This window comes from Carettochelys insculpta, chromosome 7 (genome assembly GCF_033958435.1).
Source record: "Carettochelys insculpta isolate YL-2023 chromosome 7, ASM3395843v1, whole genome shotgun sequence".
Lineage (NCBI taxonomy): Eukaryota > Metazoa > Chordata > Testudines > Carettochelyidae > Carettochelys > Carettochelys insculpta.
In genome coordinates, this window is record NC_134143.1 from 1,742,565 (window position 1) to 1,769,037 (window position 26,473).

The 26,473-nt window shown below is 51.8% G+C and overlaps 2 non-coding genes and 1 pseudogene across 2 annotated transcripts; 2 read left to right on the forward strand and 1 right to left on the reverse strand.

Annotated features, from left to right (window-relative positions):
* Positions 1–2,239: 2,239 nt before the first annotated feature.
* TRNAH-GUG (transfer RNA histidin (anticodon GUG)) lies at positions 2,240–2,311 on the forward strand. Its single transcript has one exon. It is a non-coding gene; the product is annotated as a tRNA-His (tRNA).
* An 8,008-nt stretch (positions 2,312–10,319) lies between these two features.
* LOC142016254 (small nucleolar RNA U3) lies at positions 10,320–10,519 on the reverse strand (annotated as a pseudogene).
* An 11,422-nt stretch (positions 10,520–21,941) lies between these two features.
* TRNAP-UGG (transfer RNA proline (anticodon UGG)) lies at positions 21,942–22,013 on the forward strand. Its single transcript has one exon. It is a non-coding gene; the product is annotated as a tRNA-Pro (tRNA).
* Positions 22,014–26,473: the final 4,460 nt, after the last annotated feature.

The following is a 26,473-nucleotide window of genomic DNA, read 5'->3' on the forward strand; positions in this document are numbered from 1 at the left end:
GGCAATGGGCTTAAACTGCAGCAAGGGAGGTTTAGGTTGGACATTATGAAAAAATTCCGAAGGGTCAGGGTGGTCAGACACTGGAATAAATTGCCTGGGGAGGTTGTGGAATCTCCATCTCTGGAGATATTTAAGAACAGGTTGGATAAATCTCTATCAGGGATGGTCTAGACAGTACTTGGCCCTGCCATGAGGGCAGGGGACTGGGCTCGATGGCCTCTCGAGGTCCCTTCCAGTCCTAGTGTTCTATGATTCTGTGATTCTGAGAAAAAAGCAGTTCAGTCGCACTTTAAAGATTCACAAAATAATTTACGAGGTGATGAGCTTTTGTGTCCCATGAAAGCTCAGCACCTAATCAATTATTGTGTCAGTCTTTGACGTGCTCCTGGACTGCTTTTTGGCTTTGATAGCACACAGACTAGCCCGGCTTTCTCTCTGTTCCTGTTCAATACGAGTAGCAACTGTCACTTCCCCTCTGTACCCAGATCTCAGCCGAGGGACAGGTTTGCTGGGCTGATGTGCATTGGCATAACTGTGACCCGACCAGCCCAGGGCTCAGCACGATCCCCTCCCCCTCCCCCACTCAGCTACTGCTGTGTCGCCAAATCTCAGCCTCTGCACCAGAGCGCAGGGGACAGAGCGGAAGCTGGGGGATGGGAGCTGTTTGTGATGGGCCAAGCAGGGGGAGGAGGCAGGTGCACCTGTCACAACTTCCCTGCTGCTGGGCTGAGGCGGCTGGTTCCTGGCTGGCAGGTGCCCCAGTGTGGTGCACAGGATCCCCCAGGGGCACTGCAGGCGGCCTGGCTTCATAGCGCTTCCCCCTCCCCCAGAGAGGAGCCACTGCTGGCCCAGCACCTGAGCCCCCACCAGCACACGCCCCCCCAGCATCCCTTCCTATGGTTCTCCCACAGGTTGTGGGGAGCAGCTCAGTGCAGGGCCAAAAAGGGGGCACAGCATAAAAACTGTCATCACCCCTGTTCTGGGGCAGCCGCCACAGCTGGGAGACCCCGGCTCCTCTGCTCTCTGGGGCAGAGTCAGTGATGCTCCTTTGCATACCCACAATGCATTGCGTGGTGTGTCCAGAGTCCCTCATCCACCAGCTGCCTTTGCTCCTGGAGCCTCTGGTTCTGGTTGTGGTGCTGAAATTCGGCTGGAAGCACCTCTGGGCAATGGGCTGCACAAAGGGGAGGCTTTGTGGGTTGTCCCTGTGGACACTGTGATGTGAGAAGAACTTGCTTTTTCCCCGTCAGCTCCTTCACAGGGGGTGCTGAATAATCTGCTTTCTTTTCAGTTCACGTATCTCTTTTGCTTTTTTGTAAAAGTTTTTGTGCTGGGCAACTTGTAAAATTTTTACCCAATTCTTCAGTGCCCATTTCTTAGGGGTTCCTTGTGACTTTCTTTTCCCTGTCAGCTCTTTTACAGGGGGTGCTGTGTGGTTTGGTTTCTTTTCAATTTGTGTACATCTTTTCTCTTTTGTTAAATATTTTGGTGCAGTGAAACACATAAGATTTTTTCCTGGTTTTTGGTGTCTTTTTTTTGTGAGCTTTTCCAGCTGCTTGTGAGTAACAGAAAAAATTCTCTGTATAGTTCATGCACGTTAGCAGTTTGTGTTTCATGTACATATTTTTTCTGGTTTTTGCATTGACTCTGGTTTTTGCAAAATATGCTTGTTATGTTGTGTAGATGGTTCAGTGATTTTTTTAAACATTTTATCTGTTGTACAATTTTTGCCTTGCTAATCTGTGAGCTGTGTGTTCTGGAAGAACATGGTGGTTTGGCAGTTGGCTGATGGCTCTATCAGCCTTAGAGGAGACAAATTGTAAAAGAAACCCGAAGGTTCTCTCTTTTCAGGAGAATGAGGCACTTTCTTGCACAGAGAACATCTGTTATGTAAAAGCGCAGCAAAAGACAGAACCATCTGCTTCCCACCTTAGGCAACTCCCCCAGCCTTTTCCAACGTGGGCTTCTTTAACATTTTACATTCTTACAAGGCCGCCCTGACTGCACTTGTGTCAAGGGCCAAAAGGAAAAGCCCCTTTTACCAGCACAAGTTGGATGAGCAGCAGGCTCTTAATCTGGCAGTGCTGGGCTCAAGCCCTTCTGTGGGCAGCTGGCTGTTGATTTGACTTGTGCTCCTGGAGCCCAAAGAGTCCTGCCTGCAGCTGGAGCAGTGGTCCAGGTCCCAGATTGTGGGGTGATGCCCTAGAAAGGAAAACTCACTAAAAAGTACCCCCAGTTGGCCATGATCGTACAGTGGTTAGTACTCTGCACTGTGGCTGCAGAAACCTTGGTTCAAATCCAAGTCATGGCAGTAATAGCTGTATGCTTGGCTGGTACTGCTTTTATTTTCCCCTAAAGGGCGGTGAAACACTGCAATGTGTTACCTGAAGAGGTGGTGAAATCTCCATCCCTGGAGGTTTTTAAGCCCTGGCTTGACAAAGCCCTGGCTGGGATGATTTAGTTGGGGTTGCTCCTGCTTTGGGGAGGAGGCTGCACTCAATGTTCTCCTGAGGTCCCTTCCAGCCCCAGGATTCTGTGGTTCTAAGCCCATAGACACAGGAATGGGCCTGGAAAGCAAAGGGTCTGTCTGGTGGAAGCTTTGTGGGGCCAGGTGCTGAGAAGGCCCTGGGGAGAGAGAGGGAGTCCTGGGAGACACAGGATCTCCAGAGAAGCAATAAGGACAGAGTCCATGCTGCCAGCTGAGGATGAGAGGTGCCCAGAGGGCAATGCCAGCCAGCCCCAAAGGGTGAGGGGCAGGTGGAGAGGGCTGAAGCCATTGTTCAGGGCTCTGCTTCCTGCAGCCTGAGTTCAATGTCAGCGGCACCTCCTGGGGCTGCCTTACTGAGGCACAGCCCTAAAGCTCTCTGAGCTGCTTCCCTCTCCTGTCCTGCACGAGAGTGAGTGGGGTGACTGGCGCCTGGTGGAGCCAGGTCTTTGGCCCAGCCAGATGGAAGGGTTCAGGGCAATCGGTTGGTGCGCTGGAACTTGGCTGTGTGCCCAGAGATCCCTGCAGTCCTGATGCTGGTGTGATCTTGTGAGCCTGGGGCGGCCCTCCCTGGAAATGCCGTATCTCTCCTGCTGAAGGCTCTGGTGCAGAGAAGTGATTTAAACTCCCCACTCGCATGTCCACAGTGCTCTTCTGACCCCAATAGGCCCCCTGCCGCCCATCCCTGCAGTGTGGGAAACAAAAGTTTATGAGCAAGAGAAAACAAAGGAACAGGACGGGAGGTGTTACAAGGCAGGTCACAGGCATACAAAGCCTGCAGAAGCCTTCATCCACGCCGTGCTGGGGAGTTTGTAGGCAGGTAAGTCCATCTGCAGCACACCCCCAGCTGGGGCAGGTCATTCAGTGCTTTTCTCAGAGCTCTGCTTGTAGAAAGGTGACTCCAGAGGGGAGGAGCAGGAACCTGGGATAGATGCAGCCTCCCTCTAACCCTCCTGGTGATATGTGGTTTGTGTTTCCTCTGTCCCAGCCACAAGCTGCCCAGCATGGAGCCTGGAAGCCTCAGGGTTATGTGCATGGGCACTGCCAAACAGACCTGCTGAGCCTTCAGCTGGGCCCAGCAGCAGCCAGAGCAGTGACCCCACCACAGACTCCCCTGCCCTCTTACACACACTGGTCACAGAGAGCCGCTGGGCTGTGTCTCAGGGTATGTGCTGCTGTAGTGTCCTGATTCCAGGATGTGGATAAAACACAGCCCTCGCTGTGAGCAGAATTTGAACCTGCGCAGGGAAGGCCTATTGGATTTCAAATCCAACACCTTAACTGCTCAGCCATCACAGCTACAAGGCGGTTTTTTTCTGGAGGCCAGAGACCCTGGTGAATTCTCGGTGGGCCGAGGCTGGTCAGGAACACTGCCAGACAGCTGGTGCGTTTGCTGCCCTCCCCTTTCCTCAGCCCCGGCACCGGCAGTGTCCATGGAAGCTGTGTGCTTGGACGGCTGCTCAGGAGACATGCAGGTGCTTCCTGGCCAATTAGCAGAGCCCCACAGGCAGCAGCCGGTGTTTCTCCTGGAGGTGCACATCTGCCCAGGCCTTGGTGCACAGAGCAAAATGTATTCTACATCCCCAGGGAGCATTCGAGGGAACTGTGGCCCTGGGGCAGCAGATGGTGGGGGAGGGGGATCATGCTGCCCTGGTGAAAGTTCAATGTAAAATAGGAAAAATCACAGCTTTCTAATTCAGAAAATATTGTTGCAACAAGTTGCAAATAGAAGAACATTTTCATTTACGCTCAGCAGCTTTCCAAAAGCCGGCACCTAGACACACTTCTCACAGTGGAATCACTTCCTTTGTTATTCTTCCCTCACATCTCTCCCCAGGTGGAACTTCTCCCGGTGGCCTCCTTTGAATGTCAACGGCAGCATTTCTAGAGATCCCACACGTGGATCCAAACAAAACAAGGATTAAATGGTCAGCCTGGGCTGTGCAGCGACAATGTACATGTGCCAGAGACACCACAGCGACCTCATGTGCAGCCGCTCTCCCGTCAGGGCTGGTTCTCTATGCAAGGCAGGGCACAAACACCCTCCTGAGCTCCAGCTCTGAAAATGCCTCGGGGAAAAGTCATAGAGTTAAACGACCAAGAGACTGAAATTCTGTCTGTAGCCAGTCTCAGCTCAGGGAAACACCACTGCAGAACTATGAACTCTGCCTCCTCCGACAGGTGGACTTTCCCCATTTAGAGACCATCCCCCACTCAATGCAAGGGGCCAGATCCTTGCTGCACTTGGTGCAGCTCTGGGGGAACCCAAAGGAGCATCAATGTCACATTTCCACTTTCCCCTCCACACCCCGATCCTGCAGAACTGAGAGCAGCGCCAGCAATGCTCTCAGGTGCGCTCACCGGTCTCTGATCACTCGAGGCCTCACCGTCAGGGGCTCATCAAAGTGCGGCTACACCCGCATCTCTGTGGCTTGCTGTCCTCGCACAGCGCATCAGAGAATGCAGCTCACACGAGCGTTTTCTTCACACGAGTGTTTCCTACAGGCTGAGCGCTTGGGTCACCACCCAGGAGCAATTCAAATGCCGCCCAGCTGATTAGCAGAGCGCGCCCAGCTGGCAGTGTGTGTGTTCATTGGCGGTGCTGATCCGCACATGCCTCGGTGCCTCGGTGTCTGTCTGTCCCGTCCCTCCCCTGGGAAGGGCAGGTCATTTCGACAGGGCTCATTCCCGCCACCACACTCTGCTGTCTCTGCTCATGGCCTCTCGCCTGCAGGCTGCTCTGAACATGCTCACCAAGTGCCAGGTCTTGGGGTAAAGTGGAGACGGGATCCTGAGTGGTGGTGTCCCTCCTGGCTGGGTGCAGACAGCCATGGGGAACTCCAGCTCCATCCAGGTAAGTACCGGCCTGGAAGAGGCTAGGGGTAGGCAATTATGTGGGGTAGATGTTCATTGTTGGGGTATCACCAATTCCTGGTGCTCTTTTCCTGCTCAGAAAGGTGGGTGTGCGGCTGCTGAGGGAACACACGAGGGAGGCTCTTGGCATCATCATCACCATCATAATCAACCATGGGCTCAGCGCCCGTTGGTGTCCGATGCCTCCCTCACTGTTTCCTTCCATGGCTCCCTGCTGTGTGAGCAGCAGCCCAGGAGAAGGCCCAGCACAGTCACCTCCTGAATGGGTGGGGGTGGGGGAGGTGGCACTTGGCCGGACCAGATAGAAGGCTGTGGCCAGGAGCAAGAGGCTGGCAGGGAGGGTTTTGCCTGGGGTGGGTGAGAGAAGAGGCAGTTCCCTTCATTCTGAGCAGTGCTGGGCGAGATGTGCCGCTCGTATCTCTCTCTTCCAGGGTTACGATCGAAGCAGAGGGAGGGGAGGAGGGAGCTTTGCTCCAGGCCTTGCCCCAGGGCCGTGCCTCAGGGTTTCCCTTTCCGCTCTGCAGAGGCAATGGGTGAAGGGGTTTCAGGGACAGCCCTGGCCCTGGGTGCCCCACCCCTGGGAACCACTGGAACAGCTCCCCCCTCTCTGAACTCTCCAGCACAGCCCAGTGGTTCTGCAAAACAGCTGAGAGGCTGCCAGAAATATTTGGCCAGGCACCAGTGAGTGCTGGTTCCCTCCCCTCCATTTGCCTGGCAGGTGCACGGCCAGGGGAGCCACAGTGCCTTGCTGGGACTTTTCTCCCAACTCATTTGGGTTTTGTCAGTGACAAAGGGACACGGGAGGAGAGTGACCCTTCTTGTCCTGCCCTGCCCCACCTGCAGAGGTTGCCATCTTCCAAGCAGCTGTCACAGACGCCTTTTCCCAAGCTCCAGGCTGCAACTGGATTCTCTCCACCCCTCCTCTCTCATCAGCCTTTTCCTGCCCCATCATGGGCTGGGCCTGCCAAGGGGGGTCTCCTCTGCTCCCCTGCCAAGCATAGGAGAACTTTAGGGAATACGTAGAACAAGACACCACTAGGGATTAAACCCCAGATCTCCTACTTATGCGGTAGATATGGTGATCAGTTAAGCCAGGGCGCCCCTCTCTCAGGGGTGCTCTTTGGTGACTGGAAGTCGCTGTGTTAGCCTGTATCTTAAACCAAACAACAGCCCTATGGCACTTTAAAGACGAGTGAAATAATTGATGAAGTGATGAGCTTTAGTGGGGCTGACCGACGTGGACTGCCCATAGCAACACCTTCCAGCTCCCCAGCACAGACGTAAGGGGAGCTGGAGTTGCAGCCCAGAGGGCACTGAGGATGGGAGGAGTTGTTGGGTTTCTTATGTGCCTTTTTTGCTCCAGATCCTTAGGGGGTGTTTACACAAGGGGCTGCCAGGGGCAGGACATGAGCCCTGCAGGGCAGGGGTGGGTGTGGCAGTGACATCACAAGGGCCTGTTGAAGGACCTTAGCTGATTGGTTAAAGGAGGTGGGGAGGCGGTGACCTCAGACAGTCCAGAACAATAGGGCCATCTCAGAGCCCAGGAGAGGAGAACTGTCTGCCAGCTGGTCAGCCAAGGAACTCCTCGCACCCGGAGATGGCCGGCTTCCCAGTGACCGCCGTGCTGGGCGCAGCAGGCTCAGAGACGGACGGCCTCCTGACGGAGCCCTCTGGACTGAGCTCCCCCTTGGTGCTTGACATAAAACATCATGGCTGTATTGTCCATGAAGACCCAAACCACTTTACCTGCAAGGTGAGGGCGGAAGATCTCGCACGCTCTGTGACCCACCTGTAACGCTTTGACATTTCTGTGGAGGGGCACCTCCTGCACGGGCCAGCTACCTTCGGTGCACCAGCTGCACCTGCGCATGCAGCAAGCGCACACACCTCCACTGAATGGACACGAGCAACCGCCTGGAGAAGAACTGATAGCAATAAATAGAAATCAGATGGCAGAATGATAAAGAAAACTCTATGGGCAGCAAATTTAAGGACAATAAGAGGGAGTTATTTAAGCACTTTAGGCTAAAAAAGAATCAGTATTTGTCTATTGCTAGATTGAAATGGAGAAAAACATGAAGTTTTGTGCGTAAGCTTGTCTCTTTCACCAACACAGAATCACAGAACTGAAGGGAACCTAGAGAGGACAGCTAGTCCAGTCCCCTGCACTCGTGACAGGAGCATCCATTCATTCAATAAAAGCTCTTACTTTGCCCACCTTGTTGCTACTAAGTTTAGACATTTTAAATGCAGCAAATCTGAAACGATCCAAGAGTTTTAAAAGAGCTAGCCAAGGAGCCTGCTAAACTATGAATGTTGATTGTGAGTAACTGGAAGAAAGTGAATGTGCTAATGTTTAAACAGGGAAAACAGAATGAACTGGGTAGTTATAGGCCTGTTTGCCAGAAACTTATTTCAGGAAAAATAATGGAGCTTCTGGTATGGGACTTGATAAAAAATAACAGGAAGGTAATGCTAATCACATGGGTTTGTGGAGAACAGCTCCTGTGAAGCTAACCTGAGATTTTCACCAGATTACAAAGCTGGTTGAATAACATCATAGAGTTGATACAATTGACTTATTCTGGTGTAAAGCACTTGCCTTGGCACCACACAACATTTTGATTAAGAACCGAGAATGATCCAATATAAACATAACACACACGACATGGATTAAAAGAACTGTCTCGCCAATTGGTTTCAAAATGTAAGTGTAAACAGGGAGTCCTAGTCAAGCTGAGGGTGTTTCTCATGAGGCCTTACAGGGACTCTTGACTCACCGCTATTTAACATTTTTAGGAGTGACCTGGAAGGAAACATCAAATTATCACGGACCAAGTTAAGAGAGGACACAAAGGGTGAATCTGCACTAGAAACTAACTTCAGAGTTAACTTCCAAGTTAGGCACGACTTCGAAGTAGGCAGCAGAGAGTCTGCACACATTTGCCCTTTGGGAGCTAACGTCGACGTCTTTACTCTATTCCTGGGGATGGAGAAGTGCCCAGCTTCGCAGTCTGGTGTGTGTCCATACTCAACTTCATGGTTATTTTTGTAGTGTAGACACAGGCAAAGACTGCGGGAGCAGTAAACAATGAAGGGGACAGACAGGTCACTAACCCAAACCAATCTGGACACCTTGATGAACAAAGTGCAATGAAATATGTGTTTCTGTACAGCCCAATTTAAGGTCACACATATAGGAACAAAGGAAGGACCATTCTGACAGGGTGGGAAACTTACTGGCAGTGTGGGGCTCGGGCAGCTCAGGCTAGAGGGTGGGTGGCTGGCCCGAGCAGGGTGGGGCTTGGGCAGCCAATGGTTCGGGTGGCTTGGCCTGGAAGGCTGCCTGGCCTGCTTGATGGCTCATCCTGTACCGCCTGCTATCTTGTTGGCCCATTGGGAAAACAAGGGTACAGCTGAAGGCTCAGCAGGTCGGTTTGGCCATGTCCATACACATAAGCCTGAGGTTTCCAGGCTACACGCTGGGCAGCTTGTGGCTGGGACAGAGGAAACACAAGCCACATATCACCAGGAAGGTCAGAGGGAGCAGCACCTTTCCCAGGTTCCTGCTCCTCCCCTCTGGGGTCACCCTTCTACAAGCAGAGCTCTGAGAAAAGCACTGAATGAGCCGCCCCAGCTGGGGGTGTGTTGCAGAGGGACTTTCAGGCCTGCTAACTCCCCAGCACAGCATGGAAGAAGGCTTCTGAAAGCTTTGTATGCCTGTGACCTGCCTTGTAACACCTCCCGTCCTGTTCCTTTGTTTTCTCTTGGTCACAAACTTTTGTTTCCCACACTGCAGGGATGGGCGGCAGGGGGCCTATTGGGGTCAGAAGAGCGCTGTGTACATGCGAGTGGGGAGTTTAAATCACTTCTCACTGCACCAGAGCCTTCAGCAGGAGAGACACGGCATTTCCAGGGAGGGCCGCCCCAGGCTCACAAGATCACACCAGCATCAGGACTCCAGGGATCTCTGGGCACACAGCCAAGTTCCAGGGCACCAAACGATCGCCTGAACCCTTCCATCTGGCTGGGCCAAAGACCTGGCTCCACCAGGCGCCAGTCACCCCACTCACTCTCGTGCAGGACAGGAGAGGGAAGCAGCTCAGAGAGCTTTAGGGCTGTGCCTCAGTAAGGCAGCCCCAGGAGGTGCCTCTGACACTGAACTCAGACTGCAGTAAGCAGAGCCCTGAACAATGGCTCCAGCCCTCCCCACCTGCCCCTCACCCTTTGGGGCTGGCTGGCATTGCCCTCTGGACACCTCTCACCCTCAGCTGGCAGCATGGACTGTGTCCTTATTGCTTCTCTGGAGATCCTGTGTCTCCCAGGACTCCCTCTCTCTGCCCGGGGCTTTCTCAGCACCTGGCCCCACAAAGCTTCCACCAGACAGACACTGTGTTTTCCAGGCCCATTCCTGTGGCTATGGGCTTAGAACCACAGAATCCTGGGGCTGGAAGGGACCTCAGGAGACCACTGAGTCCAGCCTCCTCCTCAAAGCAGGAGCAACCCCAACTAAATCATCCCAGCCAGGGCTTTGTCAAGAAAGGGCTTAAAAACCTCCAGGGATGGAGATTTCACCAGCTCTTCAGGTAACGCATTGCAGTGCTTCACCGCCCTTTTGGGGAAAGCAAAAGCAGTACCAGCCATCTATTACCACTGCCACGACTTGGATTTGAACCAAGGTTTCTGCAGCCACAGCGCAGAGTACTAACCCCTGTACGATCATGGCCAGCGGGGGAAGCTTTCTAGTGAGCTTTTCTTTCTAGGGCATCACCCCACAATCTGAGACCTGGGCCACTGCTCCAGCTGCAGGCAGGACTCTTTGGGCTCCAGGGGCACAAAGCAAATTAACAGCCAGCTGCCCAGAGAAGGAGTTGACCCCGGCACTGCCAGTTTATGTAAAAGCAGCTAACACAATTCTCCCCACTCTAAAAACTTTTTTTAAACTTTACAATAAGAACCAACCACTCAGACTAGGTTCTCTTCTTCTTGCTTCCAAGAGAAAACAAGAACAGTCATCAAGAGCAAACAACAATACTGCCTGCTTATTTCGTGCTTACAAGAGAACACTTAAATTCATCATCATGGTTGGCAAGACCAAGAACACCCACATACACTTCTCTAGCTACACACTACAGAAAAGATCCATAAAAGTACAGTCTTAAACACATACTCCTCAGCTGCACACCCAGCAGAACAGGCACAAGCTTCCTGCCCATGGGGAACATTTTCAAACAGCTGCTTCCACCCTCCTCGAACTAAGGGACAAAAGTCTAAAACCAACCAACCCTTTCGCTGAAGCCCAATTCACCTGCTTTGGGACGCAGTGTATCAGAGGTGGTTGCATGTGGCTGTTTGCAGACACACCCCTCCTGATTAGCATACAGCGCCCTTTGGAGTCAATCAAACCCTCTCACTTTTACTTCCCCAATCTGTCACTTTTCTTACAGGCTCTCATGTGACAGGTATCAGGCACAGAGGACTCTGACAGGTAAGTTCCTTCTTGCCAGCTGTGCAGGTGATGTAAAAGGAAAGTAGAGAGGCACTGAAATCAACAGGCACCAATTGAAATGAAAACAAAAAAGCAGTCCAATAGCACTTTAAAGACTAACAAAAGAATTTATGAGGTGAGCTTTGGTGGGAAAGACCCACTTCTTCAGACCAGAGCCAGCCCAGAAAAGACTCAATATTTTAGACACAGAGAACCAAAAACAGTAATCAAGGTTGACAAATCAGAAAAAAAACTATCAATGTGAGCAAATAAGAGAGCAGAGTGGCAGGGCGGGATGAGGGTCAAGAATTAGATTAAACCAAGTACGCAAAAAAGCCCTTATAATATCCCAGAAAATTCGCATCCTGGTTGAAACCAAGTGTTACTGTGTGGAATTTGAATATGAAAGAGAGTTCTGTAGTTTCTCTTTCCAAAGCAGACTGAAAATTCTTCTTCAATAAGACGCAAACTCTTCACTCATTAACAGAATGGCCCACTCCATTAAAATGTAGACTAACTGTTTTGTGGATCAGGAGTGTTTTGATGTCTGTTTTGTGCCCATTAACTCTTTGTCACAGAGAGTTTGAAGTCTGTCCAATATACAAAGCACCCGGGCATTGTTGGTACATGATGGCATAAATGATGTTAGCAGAGGGACATGAGAATGTGCCTGTGATTCTGTGAATAATCTGGTTAGGTCCAGTGATGGTATCTCCACAATAGATATGTGGATAAAGCTGGTAGCGGGCTTTGTTGCAAGGAAAAGTCCCAGAACTGGTGTTCCTGCGGGCTAGACTGTAGATATTGGTCAGAATCCTCGTAAGGTTGGGAAGTTGTCTGGAGAAGAGAACAGGCCTGTCACCAAGGGCCTTCTGGAGTGTGGCATCCCGATTAAGGATAGGTTGTAAGTCTTTGACAATGCATTGCAGTGGTTTGAGTTGGGGGCTGTAGGTGATGACCAGTGGTGTTCTGTTCTTGGCTTTTTTGGGCCTGTCTTGGAGTTGCTGGTCTCTGGGTATTCGTCTGGTCCTGTCAATTTGTTTTTTTTATTTCTCCTGGTGGGTAATTCAAGTTTATGAATATTTTGTAGAGATCTTGTAGTTTTTGGAATTAGTCAGTTGGATCAGAGCAAATGCGATTTTATCTGAGGGCTTGACTGTAAACAATGGCTCTCGTTATGTGTGCAGGATGGAAGCTAGAAGCGTGTAGGTAAGTACAGCGATCAGTGGGTTTCCGGTACAGTGTGGTACTGATCAGACCATCCTTGATTAGTACTGTAGTGTCCAGGAAATGTATCTCTTGCGTGGAGTAATCAAGGCATAAGTTGAAGGTGGGGTGCAGATTGTCAAAGTCTCTGTGGAATTCTTCTAGAGTCTCTATACCATGAGTCCAAATCATAAAGATGTCATCAAGGTATCACAAAGAGAGGAGGGCTAACAGGGGATGAGAGCTGAGGAATCGTTGTCACTTCCACAGCTAGGTCAGTGCAGGGCAGCTGATGTTAACCTCAAGGTGTAATATAGACAAGGTCTTAGTCTCACTTCCCAGGTGGTGTTTCCAATTCAGCCGATGCTGGTGGTGGTGGTCATATTTGGCTAAAATCAAGGCACCTCATCTTTTAGGCTCTTGTGGACCCAGCTCAGGCATCCTGATGCTCATGGTCTTCCGGCCCCACATGCTGAAAGCCTGGTCTGTGCCCTTTGCCTTGGGCTGGAAATATTATTTACTAAGCAATGATCCGGCTCTTTCTGGCCCAACCCAATCTGATGAGGCCATTTTTCAGGGTTGGGATGAAAATGGTGTCGGGTCCTAGGAGTTGGGGGGTCAATGTTCCCTGTGACCTTTTCCATCCAAGTGTGGAATGCATTTTATGCACACTCGGGTGTGAGCAAATGTGCACCATCAGTAGAAACAAGAAACCGAGCTGGGGATGCTCTGCTAATGGGCTGGGGAGCATTGGAAACTCTGCTGAGCACTCGCACGAGCCCACAGCTTACAGGGAACACCGACGGCGGCTGCAGCACAAAGATGGAACTTGCTCAAGTAGGTGATTTTTCTCCCCAAGTCTCTTTTTGTAAGGCTGCAAAAGGGGAACGGTGGCTGGGACCCCCCAGTCGTTTGTCTGCCAACTAGGCCTGATTTGGGACAGAACAATTTAGGTGACCTAACATGAAGTCTTGGCCAGGGGCCTGAGACTGGGGAGCGTAAGATGGGGAGCAGCAGAAGGCGCTGCTGGAGAGGTGCCAGTGAGTGCACTGTGGTTTGGTGGCAGTGAAGTGAGTTCGCTGGGTGTTTGCTGTTCGATGCTGATTGCAGCTGATTTCTGTGATGGTGTCAGGTGGGATTGTGTGTCTGGGAGGGTTTGATCCCTTGTTCCCTTGCTTGCCTTTGATCAGCCTGAGGCTCAGCCTGCCCCTGTGTGGCTAAGGAGGGGGAAGGCCTGAGCTGGGCGAGCAGCTTTAAAAGCCACAGGCAGAGCAATAGGGAAGGGAAGGAAACAGGGAAGTGTAAAAGGGAGTTTGATGGGATCAAGTTAATGCCTTTGGCTCTTTCTGAGCCCCTTGATGCTATTGAAATCTCCACAGCAGTTCCCATCCCCTGTGTGAGCAGAGAGGGACTCAGCCTGTTTTCTTTTCTCCCTTCCCTTCCACACCCCCAGGGCATTGCACGCACAACAGACAGGTGTGTGTCTCCCTCCCCTTCCCGTGGCATCATTCTGGCCACAGGCTGAGACCAGCCAACTAACCCAAGGCTCAGCTACCAGGTGGAGCTGGTGACACAGCTCCTGTGCTGCATTACAGAGCTGGCATTCATGCAGTTCTCAGAGCAGAGAAGAGAAGGCCTGGTAGAGATGGTGGGTGTTGGCCCCTTGACTGTGTGGTCACACTGCCAGAGTGGGAGGTTCACCTTCACTCTCCTGAGAGGTTCATATCTGAATTCTGCCTCAGTCTTGCCCCTGCTCTAACAGAAGTCCAAAGCAACTGCTGGTGAGTTGTTTGGAGAGGCATTGAATCAAGGCCAGTTCAGCATGTGGAGAAAGCCACTCGCCTCAGGAAGGGGATTTGAACCCACCTTTCCTTCTGGAGGCCAGAACATCCAGGGAAAGGAAAGACAGTATCTTACAGCAGGCACCTTAGACCACGCAGCCATCTCGACACTGCTGGAAAGAATGCTCTTGAGCCACTGATTTTCTTTTACATTTTATGAGTCAGGCAGACAGTTTCCGCACCCAACTGTAGCACAACTCTCTCAACACCAAACAGCCGTTCTTCAGCACAACAGGTTTTTATACACAGTCACCCTGACCTAATGCTGGGATGTGCTTTGACATTAGCTGACAATGAATGGATGAAGGAGAAACTTCCAGTTTCCCACCCTGCGGGCTGGAATTCTTCTATCATCATCTCTGCAAAATAGGTGGCAACCAAGCACCCAAGTGATGGGAGCTCTTTTTGGCTCCTATTCTCCCCCATCCTTAGATATGAAAGTTTCATGAAAGGAAAAAAAAACCAATGAGGAAGAAGGCAGAGCTCTTAAGGATTCTTCCAGAAATGAGTTGGCCCCCACAGAAGAGGAAGCAGGTCTGTTTCTACCTGGCTTAGAACAAGCGACTAGTTACAAGTTCGACCCATGTGCTAACCACGACACTGCAGAAAATACACACTGGTGTTTTGGTGCTTTTATGAAGTGTTCACAGGAGCTAGTGCATCAGCAAGTTTCCCTTCGAAGAACGGGCAAGCAAAGGGCACGAAGAACTTCTAAAAACTTCATCAGTAGCAGTGGTGCAACAGCTTCTCCAATTCGCCTTTCTCACAAGGAGGAGAAACAGAGACAAACCTTCCAACCAACAATGTTCATATCTGCTCAATGTTTCCTGCCACCGCCCAGGAACCCCTTCAACAAACCAGGACAGCAAAATGCAAGACCCTCAATGGATTCTCTTCTTGCCATTGGTTGCACCCACAGCACTTACGAGAGGCAGACGTGGTGTTCCCAGGCTCCATCCCCAGTGCACAGGATGTCCAGCAGCACAGTCACAGCCCTGCCAGGCCCAGGAGAGGGAGCAGATGGAAACAAGCCCTAAAGGCAGAGTGCAGCGTGTAAGCTGGGGGAGAGAAGAGTCAGTTATACACAAGCAGCCGGTCCTCTGGTGTAAAGCACAGAGCTCGGGACTCTGCCTCTTGCAATCTGAGTTAAACTCCTCAGTAGGACTGCCTCAGTGTCCCTTCCTCACAGCAGTGCAGGCTTGTTCCACCTTTACTGCTCTCCCCAGGTCTGAGCCCCTGCACAGGTAATGGCGCACAAGCTGCCTGCTTCAGTGACTACTCCGCTCCTGTCCCCAGCATGTGCAAAAGCTTTCTCCCAATAGCACGTATGTTCCATACTGTTCAGGGGGTCACCGTCATGCCTGCCCTGCAGACAGCCACAGACACCCCAGCCAGGCTGCCACCTCCCCTCCGGCAGCCCCAGGTTTATTTAAAACAAACCATCACCTTCCCCTTCTCAATGACACTTTTCCCATCACACTTTTGAACTCTCCATCTCTTGTCCTTGTGTAAGTGAGTCGGATGAGCACCGAGCTCCACATTTCTCACCGTCCCCTGGGTAATCATAGCTCATGTACATGCCCAGTGCACAGCTGGAGCGAATGCAGAAAGCCCTGAAGCTGCAGAGCACTGAAGGGGGACAGTCAGCTGGGGAAAAGTTTTCTTCTCTCCTCCTTGGGCAGGTGAGGATAGAAATAAAGAGAAGAAAATCCTCTGCCACACTCCAAAGAGGATGGAATTATCCATTTGCACTGTCTTTGCTTCCACCAAATCAGAGAACAAGAGCAGCCGTGTGCTACCAAAGGCCAAGACACCAGTGCAAGCTGGGAGAGAGCTGCTGTATTGGCTGAGACAATCAATATCAAGGAAAGAAAGAAACTGGCTAGGATGGGATGTGATGTGAACCCCTGACACTGGGGGGGTAGAAACCTTTCCACCTTCTACCACAGGTCACAATCGCTACACCAATTCACCTCACATTCTGCTACCCAGCAGATGGAGTCAAGGGTGTATAAATATAGGTGTGTATAAGTGTGTTGCACAAAGTCCAGGTCTCCTCAGGGTCTCTCACTACTACTGAGATGGAAACCCAGGTAATATCAGGAAATTCTATGATATAAATCACTGATAGCAACTCCAGTTCCCAATTTCCTCTCCTCCAGCCCAAAGGCAGCTCTCTGGCATAAACCACCCCCCAGCCCTTAGGATTTAGCCTCACTGTCCGTTAACCCCTTCCCCTCGGTCCTAAGAGGCCCCAGTTCTCCAGCGGGGGCTGCCCTGCAGAAGGGTTTAGTACCTCACAGGAAGTGCCCCACACCAGCTCTCCTTTGACACTGCAGAGTTTGCCTCTGTTCCCACACTGAGAGATCCGTTATTTCCTTCCAGCCTCTCCTGCGCCAGGAAGGCTTCACAGGCTGAATGACGAGTGTGTCAGGAAAGTGCCAATCAAACCAGCCAGTGATTCGATTTAAATGTAAGACTGAATTTCCCGCCCTTGTGCTCCTGGGCAGCCTCCTCTGTGGGCAGCACCGTGTGAGCGCGGTGAGCCCAGGGTCCGTCACAGACCACACAGATGGGGCTTTGATCCTCTTCACAGAACAGTTTCAGAGCCTCCTGGTGCTCCCCACACACCCCGTCCCCTCCGGCTCCCTTCACTGCCAGCAAACGCAGCCCTCTGAGCAGTTCCACTACGTTTGCAGCTGCCTGTTGGGCCGGAGGTGTCTCTGCCACACAGTCTCTCTGCACTGAGGGCAGGAGGGGGCTGGATCGGGCCCCCCCCAGCACTGGCTGAGGCAGGCTGGGCAGAAGTTGTACCCACACTCTGTAATCACGGGGTCCTTGAAATGCTCCAGACAGACGGGACACGTCGCTTCCTCCTGGAGACTTTTCGCAGGGCTCACTGCAGCCCTGGCTCCCTCTGGGCTGGGGAACAGGGCTAGTTTCAGCTTCCTCAGTTCAGACTAGGCCCGGCCTGCAGCAAATACTGGGCATTCCCCTTCCCGGAACTGACTCGGCTCTTGGCTGGAGTGGGCAGAGCCAGCTGGTGTCATTGCAGCCCTGGAGGTTTTGGGGAAAAGCCGACCACACTTGGGCACCCAGCCTGCAATCTGCCACTTGTGCTGCTGTGGCAGGTCACTGGGGCTGCACGTGGACACCAGAATCCCCCACTCCTGATAAGCTGCCAGAACTGGGTGTGTCTAAGGGGTGATATTCAGCCCTAGGCAGAATTCAGTGAATTTAATCCATAGTTCCGACAGAATTAATATTTATAGTATTTTACATTTATCTCCTGACACGCTCCCAGCTGCAAAGGTTTTATGCATTTCAATGGGCAGAGCCGTGGGAAGCTCTGCATGGTAGGAGGTGAAACAATACGGTGCTCAGTCAGTATTTACTGAACGGCAGCAGACACCCATTCCAAACTCCAAACTTTGTAACCATTAAAACCAAAACTGTCAAGAGCAGATCTGGAACCCTCAGAACTCCACAGCCTGACATCCAACTCTGCCAAGGGCTCCCGTCGCCTCATTCCTCTGGGCCCTGTCTGTGCCCTTCAGTAATTCGAAACTGGAATTTCAGTTTCTGGAGTGAAATGGATATTTACTGGCATCTATTGATCACAGAATCATAGAGTGCTAGGACAGGAAGGGACCTTGAGAGGTCATTGAGTCCAGCCCCCTGCCCTCATGGCAGGACCAAGCACTGTCCTAGACCATCCCTGATACACATCTACCTAACCTGTTCTTAAATATCTCCAGAGATGGGGATTACACAACCTCCCTTGGCAATTTATTCCAGTGTCTGACCACCCTGACAGTAAGGAACTTTTTCCGAATGTCCAACCTACACCTCCCTCGCTGCAGTTTAAGCCCATTGCCTCTTGTTCTATCCTCAGAGGTTAACAAGTACAAGTTTTCTCCCTCCTCCTTATAACATCCTTTTAGATACCTGAAAACCGCTGTCATGTCTCCCCTTAATCTTCTTTTTTTCCAAACTAAACAAGCCCAATTCTTTCAGCCTTTCTTCATAGCTCATGTTCTCGAGACCTTTGGTCATTCTTGTTGCTCTTTTCTTGAGCCTTTCCAATTTCTCCACATCTTTCTTGAACTGCGGTGCCCAGAACTGGACACAATACTCCAGCTGAAGCCGAACCGGCGCATAGCAGAGGAACAGAATGACTCCTCATGCCTTGTTCACAACACACCTGTTCACACATCCCAGAATCATGTGTGTGTGTGTTTTTTTTTTTTTGCAACAGCATCACACTGGTGACTCATATTTAGCTTGTGGTCCACTAGAGCCCATAGATCCCTGTCTGCTGTAGTCGTTCCCAGACAGTCTCTCCCCATTCTGTGTGTGTGACACTGATAGTTCCTTCCCAAGTGGAGCACTTTGCATTTGTCCTTATTAAACTTCATCCTCTTTACCTCAGACCATTTCTCCAGTTTGTCCAGATAATTTTGAATTATGACCCTATCCTCCAAAGCAGCTGCAACCCCTCCCAGCTCGGTATCATCTGCAAACATAATAAGTGTATTTTCAATGCCAATATCTAAATCATTGATGAAGACATTGAACAGAACCGGTCCTAGAACAGACCCCTGCGGAACCCCACTTGTTATACTTTTCCAGCAGGATTGAGAACCATTAAGAACTACTCTCTGAGTACGATTATCCAGCCAGTTATGCACCCACCTTATAGAAGCCTCATCGAAGTTGTATTTGCCCAGTTTTTTTATAAGAATATCATGTGAGACCGTATCAAATGCTTGACTGAAGTCTAGGTATACCACATCTACCACTTCTCCCCTACCCACAAAGCTCATTATCCTATCAAAGAAAGCTATCAGATTGGTTTGACGTGATTTGTTCTCTACAAATCCATGCTGACTGTTTCCTACCACATTACCACCTTCCAAGTGCTTGCAGATGATTTCTTTAATTTCCTGCTCCATTATCTCTCCTAGAACAGAAGTTAAGCTGACTGGCCTGCAGTTTCCTGGGTTATTCTTTTTCCCCTTTTTACAGATGGGCACTATATTTGCCCTTCCCCAGTCTTCTGGAATCTTTCCTGTCTCCCATGATTTTTCCAAAGATGATAGCTAAAGGTCAGATACCTCCTCTATCAGCTCCTTGAGTATTCTAGGGTGCATTTCATCAGGCCCTGGTGACTTGCAGACATCTCCTTTTTGAAGTGATTTTTAATTTGTTCTTTTTATATTTCAACATCTAACCCTACCCCTTTCCCACTGGCATTCACTGTGTTAGGCAATCCTTCCTCAGACTTGTCAGTGAAGACCAAAACAAAGAAGTCATCCACCCTAAGACTCTGGAACAATAAAGGAACATAAAATATAATCTGTCTGTCTGTCTGTCTTTCTCCTGAAAATCTTATGCCCTGCATGGATCAATCTCATTTTTGAATAGTTTTCCTAAATGCTGGGGTCTCAGAGGTGTGTCACTGTGCTGTGAAGGGCACAACCCCAGCTGGGTGCATAAAAGAATGAGCTAAGTCCCTGGAGGAGAGGTGCATTGATGGCTCTTAGCCAGGACTGTCAGGGAGGAGACCCCATATGCTGGGTGCCCCTGGCATCTGAGTGCCAGAGGAGAGGATGTGCTGTATAACACACAGGGCTAGGTGGTACAATGGAAAACAAGTTGGACTCCTAAGCTGCCATGGTTGTGTGGAGTTAAGGACAGTCATTCAAAGGCTGTGGGTTGAAATGCCACCAGAGTCACTGTAATGCACATGGCCTGTTGGGAGGGCTGGGGAAGATGGAAGGGCAGGTCCTCCACACAGCAGGGATCTACTCTCCAGAGACCTCAGCTCTGTCCACTCCCTCACTGGTACTGCCACAGTTGCCACATGTTTAGGCTGTTATTTCCGCCAGTCACTCTGCTGCCAGGAAACTCCTCCATGGGGCAGCTGCCTCATTCACCAGCATGTCACAACTCAGGGGGCAGCTCCTGCTATGGGGAAACTCCTCCATGGGACAGCTGCACCTTTACCCAACGTGACAGCCCCACTACGAGGGATCCCTGCCATGGGGTGGCTGCTGCATTCCCTGGCCCCCCTCCTGGGAGGTTTCAGGGACCCGATTCTCAGCACCACCCCCCACGAAGAGGCTGTGGATCCCCCATTCTCTGCTCCCCTTCATCTTGCTGTGGCACCTCTATCTCTGGGGAATCATCATGAGGCAGCAGCCCCCCCATCACGGAAAAGCCCTGACACACGAGAGCAGCTCCCCTATCCCCAGAGACTGGTGTCTGGTGTTTGCCAGAGGGCCATGTGGTCACTCTCTGGAGTTCCCTTTCTACATTGTCCCAGTTTCCCTCTCCTCCGTCTCCGGGGAGTCCAAACTGCCCACCCTTAGATGGAACCACTTCTCCAGCGTGACACCAGCTTCCGCACACTGAGCCCTTTTATCCCTCCCAAGGCCAGTTCCCTAAGTGCCAGGTTGCAACCCTCACACACCAGGGAGTAAACACCCGCTCCGATGAAAGGCTTCAAGTCCCAGCACGGCTACTTTGGGGCTCACCAGAGACGTCTTCCACCCACTTCCCAAAGATCTCAGTTCAGCTCCAGTCTTGTCACTGACGTGTCTTTATTTGTCACCTCTCACACGGCCAGTGTTCCCCAATCGTTGTTCCCCAAAGTGACAGTCAGGGTTCCCCGGTCGGGGTCAGCAACCTGTGGCTCCAGAGCTGCACGGGACTTAACGCATCATTTGCTGGTCTGGATGCTGCCACTGCTGACTCCTCTGCCACTGCTGGAAGGGGAGTCAGGCAGCTTCTGCGTTGTCCTATGTCGGGCCCTCCGGACTAGAGTTTGAGGAGCAGGGGTATATTCAAGCCTCAGATTGGGTGAGGTATTTTGGAGGGTTTGGGGCTTAGAGGGGTTAAACCTGGGGGTGAGGGTGTCAGATTTGGACTGAGAGGGATTAAGCCTGGGGATGAGCGGGGCAGATTTGGTCTGAGAGGGGTTAAAGCCGGGGATGAGCGGGTAGATATTGGCTGAGAGGGATTAAGCCTGGGGAAGAAGGGGGCAGATTTGGTCTGAGAGGGATTAAGCCTGGGGATGGGGAGGGCAGATTTGGTCTGAGAGGGGCTAAGCCTGGGGATGGGGGGGCAGATTTGGGGCTGAGAGGGGTTAAGGGGTTATTTGGGATTCTGTAAAATTCTTTCAAGTTTAAAAGGGTTCTGTGGCCAAGTAAAATTGGGAAACACTGACCCAGGCAATCACACACAGCCGGTGTCCTCCGCCTCCCCCACCAGCCCCCCTGTGCTCAACAAGGGAGCGCAGCTCATCCCTTCCAGGGTGGGGGTCTCAGCTGACTGCAGAGAGAAAAAGTGGGTCCTGATGTCGAAAGTTTGCTCCTGCCTGATGTAAACCATCAGAACAGCCCTTATGGGTCACAGAAAAGGATCAGAAAGGCAAGTGGCCTTATAGTGGCCAAAGCCAAGTGCAGCAAAACCCAACACCCAGGCAGTACTGGGAGTGGAACGTAGGGTCTCCTCTTTACAAGGCACCTGCTTTAACCAACTAATTCATAGAGGCCGTCATCATCAACAGCCATGAGCTCAGCGCCCATTGCCGCCCAACGCCTCCCTCACGATTTCCTTCCGTCTTTCCCTGTCCAGTGTGGAGTGGCTCAGTTTGTGTAGACGACCTCTGCACCCATCTACTGTGTCATCCCCCCAATCTCTGTGGGCTCTGTTTCTCCTACAGAAACAGTCTGATACTGCAAATACCAGGGGCGTGATTGCTGGTTCATCGTTCATTCTGCAGATCCACCCAAACAGCTGTAACTTCCGTTGTGTAACCTTCTGGAGCAGGGTCTCTTGGGGGTATCTTCCTGTATAATTCCTGGATAGGTCCCCATGTGTTTCTCCCACACGGTCTTGTTTGTGAACTGTCCAGAGTGTGAAGTTGGTTTCTTGCTTCAGGACTGTGAAGAGACCTTGGAAAGGTGAATTTGGAAGCAGCACTTAGCTGAGCACTGGCTGTTTGTTCAAACCTGTTTCTGGAGGAAGTCTTTTCAAGGGTGGCTTGTTGGTCTAGGGGTATGATTCTCCCTTTGGGTGGGAGAGGTCCTGGGTTCAAGTCCCAGACAAACCCTTCTTCTGCCTTTCTCCAATAACTCACCTGTGCAGTTGGGGTCCCAAATCCTCAGCTGTGTCCTTCCTCTTCCTTTGCTCAGTGCAATGGATCAGGGACTTGCCACTGGATGGCTCAGCTCTGTGAAGATGAGGCTCTCCCAGTGACTACACCCTTTGTGCCAGAGGTCACTTTCACAGCCCTGAGCAGAGGCACAAACAGGGCACATCTCCCCTACCCCCTCCCTTTGGAAGGGGCAGGACAATGAGGGATTTTGGAACATGTTAATGAGGTGCTGACATGAATATGCAGAGCCTCATTAGCATAATGAAGGACGTTCAGTTTGTGATAGTGCCGCTTTGGACGTGCAGGCTGCACACGCAGATTGGGGCCCCCAGGCTCCCAAAGCCCTTCTTCACAAACAGCTGCTGCCAGCGCTGGAAGCTCCTGAGAAGTGGAACCTTCATTTGAGCACTTGGAGCTCTGTAGAAGTGGGGGGGGGGTCACTGGTTTGCTCACTGGGCCCCGTCCCCTCCACACTCCTCGCTCGGCCTCCTCCCTCTGAGGCCCCACCTGTGCTCTCCCCTCACTCCCGGTTCACCTCCTCCCATCCCTGCTCTGCCTCTTCCACTGCAGTCTGCCTGCTGCTCCCACCTCTCCTCCCACCGGCCCACCCATCTGCTGCTCTCTCCCCTATCCCCCCCAGGCCTCCCCACCTGCTGCTCATGGCTCTCCCTGCCCTACGCCAGGGGCTGCCCAATGCCCAGGGAAGCCCCAACATTACAAGGGGAAGGACCCCTGTTTAGCCTCTCCCTTTGGAGAGCGGTGGGTGCCGCTCGTTCACAGGTCGTACCCCTCAGCCCGGGTGGGTGCTGCTCGTTCATTGGTCGTACCCCTCAGCCCGGGTGGGTGCTTCAAACAGCTCTGGCTCGTGAACACACCCAGATGGGGCACTCCCCGAACAGCTCCACAAATAAATCACAGACATGGTCAGTAATTAAAAGCGTAAAAATATGCCCCAGAGCCCCAATGTGAACCCCTCCTCCCACAGACACTGACTGTCCACCATCTCCTCTGCAGCTGCTCTCAGAAATGAAGCGTCTGCCAAAGCAGCGCGTGCTACAGACCTCTGCAGTTCACAGAGCCACCCCTGTTCCATGTATCTCACCTGCCCAGGCAGCTCAATGAAAGTCTGAGCCCAGGGAGGTGATACAGGCAGCAGAACCTGGTCAGAGGACACCAGGTACTGTAAAGCCAGGCTGCCAGGCACCAGCACCCCCAGGCAGTGGCATTGTGATGCAGGCAGGGACTCCCTTAGAGCCCTCCCACAAGACTGGACCTGCACAGCTCCCTGTGCCTGCTGGAACCTCCCCATCCACAGCAGCCAGGCCACTTAGTCAAGATGCCCCAAGGGCTCACCTAGAGCTTGAAACCGCCACCGTGGCCTTGTTAGCAGCTGTGTCTAAAGAGCTCAGCCAGCTGATAGGAACTGGTTTTACAAGTGTCATCTTAGGAAAGGAGCCAGGGGAGCGGCAGGGACAGATGGACTCAACAATGAGGTGAGTGGGGCAGAGCTTCTACTTACCCAGAGGGGAGTTAGCTCAGATGGCAGAGCGCTTGCTTCGCATGTGCGAGGTAGTGGGATCGATACCCACATTCTCCACTGCAAGCCATTTTCTGCAGCCTTTTCTTCCAAGGCAATGTGCGACCAGGGCCCCCCTTCCTTCTGCTTGGCTGCTGCCCAGGAAGTTCTCAATGTAGAGGGGGCTTTTGGAGCTGTCTCTGCTTGGCTGTGTGCAATGGCACAAAAGAGCATTTGAACATCTCCTCTCCCACCTGCTGAGAAGAACAGCTCTGACCTGGAGGCTGAATTTGAAGGAGGAAGCCACGGCCATGGGCTGCCTCAGGTGAGAGAAAGTGGTGATGCACATGTGAGCCATATACCTAGTATGGTGATGCCCCAGAGCGGGTAGCAGTGAGTTGTAGGTCAGTCATTGTGGTGGGCAGGTTCAGCACTACACAGGCAGAAGGTTCTGGAGTTGGGGTGACAGCTGTGGGGTCTGCTCCTCTGGGCTCTGTGCCTGTGGGTAGGAGAGCAGACAGGACAGCTGCTGGTGCAAGGCCATGTGCTCTGGGTGAGCTGGAGCAGCTGAACTCAGGAGCAGGCAGAATGCTGGGGGTCCCTCCATGGGAAGGACGTTGCAGCAGGGGGTGACGGTGTTACCCTCTGCCAGGGAACATGGGCTGTGTTAATCTCGTGATCAAGGCAGCGGAGGGAGGGGATAGGCAGGGTCTGTGGGGACATCCGGCAGGGGCGTAGGACAGCGGGTGAGGGGCAGCAGGGTCAGAGGGAATTCCCAGCCATGGCTCAGGGTAGTGGGGAATGGAAGACAGAGTGTGAGGGGGGGATGCCAGGTTGGGGTTCAGGGTGGTGGGGGAGGGGCAGAGGGGATGCCCAGTTGGGATTCTGAGCAGTGGGGGAGGGGTAGCAAGCTAATTCCAGAGCCCCCGTGACCCTGCAGCTCCCTGTTGCTCCTTTCTGAAAGGGCCCTTGTGAGCTGTCACTGGGCAGGCCGGCTCGCTCAGTTGCTCATTCCTATGAGCAGATGGGAACAAGGGGCCTTCGAAGCAGGTGGGGTCCTGTCGAAAAGGAGCCCCGTCGGGACGAGACGTGTGGCAGTGAGACGCGTCAATTTCGAAGTGCCGCGGCCGCCCGCATGCTGATGAGGGGTTGAATATGTATTTCAGCGCTTCATTACTAAACTTCAAAATGGCCATTTGCATGGCCATTTCGAAGTTTTTGGCTAGTGTAGACACAGCCATTGAGAGTCTCCAGTTTGGTCAATGTGAATCGCAGTGAGGCATTGCTGGTGCATGATGGCATATATTATATTAGTAGATGTGAGCTAAAGGAACCCCTGAAAGTGTGCTTGCTGTTCGGTCCTGTGATGATATTTATGGTGTAGATATGCGAGCACAATTGGCAGCAAGGTTTGTTGCAGGGCTTGGTGCCCAGTTTAGAGTTACTGTGTTGTGACCTTTTGTTAGTTGCTGGTGACATTTTGTTTCAGGTCGGCAGGCTGTCTGCAGGCAAGGACAGGCCTCTCAAGGGCTGTGAGAGTGAAGGATCATTGTCCAGGATGGTTTGCAGACCACAATTGATACATTGGAGAGGCCTTAGGTCGTGTCTCTATGTGACAGCCAGTGGGGTTCTCTTGTTTTCTTTGCAAGGCCTGTCTTGAGGCAGGCGGCGTCTGGGTACCCATCTGGCTGTGTCAATCTGCTTCCTCACTTCCTTAGGTGGGTATTGTAGTTTGAGGAAAGCTTGGTAAAAGTCTTGTAGATGTTTGTCTCTGATGGATCAGAGCAAATCCGGTTGTACCTTAGTGCCTGGGTGTGTGCAACGCATCGTGTAGTCTGCTCTGGATGGAATCTGGAGGCGTGTAGATAAGCATAGAGGTCTGTGGGTTTTCGGTATCGGGTGCTATTTATGTGACCATCGCTTATCTGCATAGTAGTGTGCAGGAAGTGGATCTCTTGTGTGAACTGGTCCAGACTAAGGCTGATGGTGGGGTGGAAACTGTTGAAATCCTGGTGGAACTCTTCAAGCGCCTCCTTCCCAACCAATGAAGCAGTTGTAGATGTCCTTGGTCTTTCAGCGAGCGTTCTCTGCTATTAATCTTAGTGTCTGAATATGCTGTATGGTACTTTTATCTTTCCCAAATCCCACTTACTTGTCTGTTAGATGTTCCTTTATCTTTGATCTCAGTCTCTCCATCAGTACCAGCAGCAGCAGCTTGCGTCGATGACTTGTGAGGGCAATCCTTCTGTGCACTTCCCTTCTTGTGTATTGTCACCAGCATGGATGTTGCCCATTCCTTACTGGACTTTCCTTCCTTCCATGCGATCTTACATAGTCGGCCTGTTTAACTGTTGATGAACAGAGCAGAGAGGGAGGTCTAGGTTGGCCATTCGGAAAAAGTTCCTAACTGTCAGGGTGGTCAGACACTGGAATAAATTGCCAAGGGAGGTTCTGTAATCCCCATCTCTGGAGATATTTAAGAACAGGTTAGGTAGATGTGTATCAGGGATGGTCTAGACAGTACTTGGTCCTGCCATGAGGGCAGGGGGCTCGACTCAATGACCTCTCAAGGTCCCTTCCTGTCCTAGCACTCTATGATTCTGTGATCAATAGATGCCAGTAAATATCCATTTCACTCCAGAAACTGAAATTCCAGTTTGGAATTACTGAAGGGCACAGACAGGGCCCAGAGGAATGAGGCGACGGGAGCCCTTGGCAGAGTTGGATTTCAGGCTGTGGAGTTCTGAGGGTTCCAGATCTGCTCTTGACAGTTTTGGTTTTAACGGTTACAAGGTTTGGAGTTTGGAGTGGGTGTCTGCTGCCGTTCAGTAATTACTGTCTGAGCACCGTATTGTCTCACCTCCTACCATGCAGAGCTTCCCACGGCTCTGCCCATTGA